The sequence below is a fragment of the Liolophura sinensis genome, chromosome 4 (assembly GCF_032854445.1).
Source record: "Liolophura sinensis isolate JHLJ2023 chromosome 4, CUHK_Ljap_v2, whole genome shotgun sequence".
In the NCBI taxonomy this organism is placed as follows: domain Eukaryota; kingdom Metazoa; phylum Mollusca; class Polyplacophora; order Chitonida; family Chitonidae; genus Liolophura; species Liolophura sinensis.
In genome coordinates, this window is record NC_088298.1 from 11,772,141 (window position 1) to 11,776,208 (window position 4,068).

General features: G+C 38.1%; 1 long non-coding RNA gene across 1 annotated transcript; it reads left to right on the forward strand.

Annotated features, from left to right (window-relative positions):
• The first annotated feature begins 462 nt into the window (after positions 1-462).
• Positions 463-3,799, forward strand: LOC135464587 (uncharacterized). The gene is made up of 3 exons (XR_010443667.1): positions 463-528; positions 1,500-1,748; positions 3,760-3,799. It is a non-coding gene; the product is annotated as an uncharacterized LOC135464587 (long non-coding RNA).
• Positions 3,800-4,068: the final 269 nt, after the last annotated feature.

Below are 4,068 nucleotides of genomic sequence, written 5' to 3' on the forward strand. Positions count from 1 at the left end.
GTATGTTAAATAGCTATGTTTACGTCACCGTATGCGAGATGTGCAGGCTTTTCAGCACAGGTTGAGTAGACTTACGGCTATGGTCCTCTGCATAAAGAGAGTACCCTCAATACATAGGATGAATACAATTTTGTAATCTTGCAGATCGTGAAGAGGGCGTGTGCTTTAAGCCTTATTTGTAGGCCAGCGACTTGCACAGATAAGACATACTGGATGGTTGATGTATTAGAGCGTCATAGCGTCGTGCTTAATGGGAGCTTAAGCTGAGAATAGCGCATTATTATGCTATAATGAGGCCTTTACTTTCACATGTATGGGGCTCAAACCGTACCAAAATTTATTTAGTCTTCTTCCCTTTTCTCATCTGGGCGTTTCTCCTGTATGGGTGGGATGTTCTACCTGTGTTTCGAATGAAGTGTTCTCCAGTGGAGGTTAAGCTGTCACCAAATTCGTTACCGCTGACAGCTTTGGTTAGCTTTCCCGGATCGGGTAATACATGGGTGCGCCATATTGTTCAACAAGCAACAGGTGAGTTTAGAGGCAACAAATAAGGCCCGTTTAACCAGTACAAAGTACATCTACTTTTATAAATGCAAATATGTGACAACGTTATATTTGTTTTTTGTTTTTGTTGTTGTTGCTGTTGTTATTGATTTACACTATGCTCAAAAATATTTTATTTATACGACGGCGGGAAACATGATGGTGGGAGGAAACCGGGTAAAGACCTGACGGAATCCGTGAACCATCCACAGGCTGCTGCCATACGGCAACACAACCTAACTAACACAATTAAACTGTAATGATGTAATTTTACACAGGCCCAGATAGGTCTTTGCTGTGGGATACATAAGTTTGAACACTAAGCCTAGAAATGGCCGCTGAATCAGTGAACCACATGAGGTTAGTTGTCACAACCCAAGAAGCGAGTGATCACCGAGCAAGATACTGCATTTATTACCCGGCGGACATACAAAAACGTGCTTCCTCTCGATTAGCTTTATTCCTACAAGCAAATGATAATTAGCTCCAGCTAATCTAGTTTTAACATTCTTCGGTGATCGTCTTCCATTCTTTGGCCGGTTTCATGTCATATCTAAGAAAATATCGTGATTATCATTGTTTTGTGTTGAATTTAGCACCAGATTGTGAACTTGTAGCTTCGACACAAACGACTGGTTATATCTGGATACATGTGGTTGGTGCATGTGCAGCAAACAGTGTGTTTTATACGGCTTGGATCAAAGCTGATTTGAAGAATTAGCTCGAACAATGAATACATTAAACTTGTTCTGACAAAGTACGTTTTACACCACTGTTCACGGCTTTTCTGTGGTCTCATGAATTCATGAATTTGCAACATTCCTTCACCTTTTTTATGACAGTGGTAAATGAAGAAAGCCATGCAAATCTACAGAACTCAAAACCGACATTTAACCATAGATTTTTACACACAATCTATTCATTTTTTGATTTTGTTTTTTCTTGTCTGACCACAGGTATTGGAACTGGAAGCGTGTATTGTGACAAATTTCTACGGGATCATGGATTTCCCTTTGAATGTATCAAAAACGGCTCTGTAGTTTTGATAAAAACACATCGAGAAAAGATTTCCGAACCAAACCTACGATTTTCCCGTATAGTTCTCCTACTTCGAAACCCATTTGATGCAATTCGGGCGGAATTCAATCGACGTTTTTCTAAGGAAAATCACATAGGATTCGCATCCGAAACCAGTGTTAAGAAAGGTAAGATAAAGAGTGGATCTTTACACGTGATAAACGGATAAAATTGGATTTATGAAGTGCTAGTCTTAAATTGGAAGTTTTTATATTCATAATTTAAAAGGAAGTAAATAATCGAAATCTTACAATCCTTTTATTTGAAGCACACATGTAAACAGTAAAGGGAGATATCCAGATCACAATTCAGGCCGACAACCAGTAAAACATTATCCAAAGTCAAATTCCCAAGACCAATTTCATTAATGGACAAGGCAGCATCTGGCTAAAACATATTTCAGCCGAAAGCAGGATACTCCATCTTAAGAATTCTATCCAAACAAACACATTGCCATCAAATTACGCAACCAAAGCTGTGGCCTAACTTTTACTCATTCACTCCATGAAGTAGCACATTATAACACAAAACTACTGCATTTTAAGAACGTTTACAACGATTTAGTTACGTGTAGCCGAAGGGCCCGTTCACAAATGTTGTGGGGCAGGTCTGTATTATTTTACGGACCGCCACAGATGTAAAATCAGTTGATTTACAAACCGTGTAATGTTCAACGACGGTATCACAAATTATATCAGAGAGTAAAATACGTCTCGAACCAAACCGCATTCATCTCCCCAAATACATTTTGCCGTTCATGTTAGCGTTTATTTATTTATTTATTTAATTGGTTAGCAGTTTCTTAATAACAAATATCACAGTTTGGGATGATAAGAAGACGACATGTCACCGGACAACGCTTAAAAAATAAATCTTACGATATAATTCTTTTTTCTCTGAGTTACAACTGAAGATTTTAAATTTTTATCCGTCGTCTTTCTCGCACACAAGGGATGTTTTTTCTGTTTTCTTTTATAAAAATTATTTGAAAACGCCGTGTCCAAGCCGAAGTGCTATCCCTGACGTACGCGATCAGCACTACTTTCGACGTCACCCGCTACAAAACTGACGCATAACATCCATAAAAAAGAATACCCAGTTCAGCCTCAGTGGTGCTTAGATTTATTTTCATTTATTTGTATCAGAATTGAGCATGATTCTAGTTGTACAACAATCCCATTGTGCTTTTGTAAACATTTACGACCTGAACCAGGAATACCCCGGTCATGCATCTGCAGCTAGTCTAGGCTAGGCTATTTAATCAGGGCCGCTTGAGTTCCTTCTATAAGACATAGTAGTCCTACTCTATCAACAGGTCAAGCAGTGAAAGGGGTATTCTTCCAGTATGTTCAATTTCCGAGAAAACTATCTTTATCACCTTGGCCTTCACCACCGAAGTCCACAACTTTTAACTACCGTAGGCTTAGATTATTATACGGAAAATAACTTCGACATTAGAGAGCTAGAGTGAACGTGACGTAACCTTACTCTTGATAGTGAAGACGTGCTCAAGCTGTGTCAAAGCGAAGTTTCGCTAAACTTTTGTGGAGATGTGGAGAATAGGTATGAGACAAAAACAAGGAAAATTTCGACATCGTTAAAATCCAATTGAAGTTTTAAACTGTCGTACTCACTGCTTTAATGGCAGTGTTCGAAAACTTCCAGTTGACAGAATATATGGTGATGAAGGATGTGTCGGGAGAAGTTAATTGCAAACATATGTGGCTGTTATTGCGGTGTTAATCCAAGTTATGTTCCATGTTAGATTTTTAGCGTGCTAAAACAAAAAGAAATCAAAACAAAACTTATACATTAAAGATTTTATAAAATATGCGTCGCCTATGGAGTTGTTAGAACTATATAAATCAATTTTTTATCTAGAATTCTCACAAAGACATGGGACACTGTGAAAGCGGAAACAAATCGTCGTGTTCATCGTACCGTTAAGGACTTGTGACGTCAGAAGAAACAACTAATTATAGAAATAATTAGCACCTGATTGGTCAAAATGTATAACACTGACATAACGAAACTTGTTGAAATTTACGACTTGTAATAGAAAAAACAAACAATGGAAATTATTATAAATTAAAGCTTTAATATATACGGTGTTTTATTACAAGTACTTTTTTTATTCAGACTGGCCACGTGTTTCAAGGGAAATGATTACTAACTGGACGGAAAGTATCTTAAAATGGACGAGTTTCCAAGGACCCATCCACGTGACAAAATATGAGGACTGGAAAGCAAAACTAGATCAAGAACTACACCGGCTTCTCCAGTTTATGGACATTTCTGTATCGAGGCGCCAATTGTTGTGTGCAGTCCGGTTTTCAGAAGGATTGTTACACAGGAAAGGCGGTGGACCTTCATTAGAATTTGACAAAGCAAGTCGCGACATGCTCAACGCAAAAATTCAGTTCATTTTTCGCAAAACAAAAATAAAGG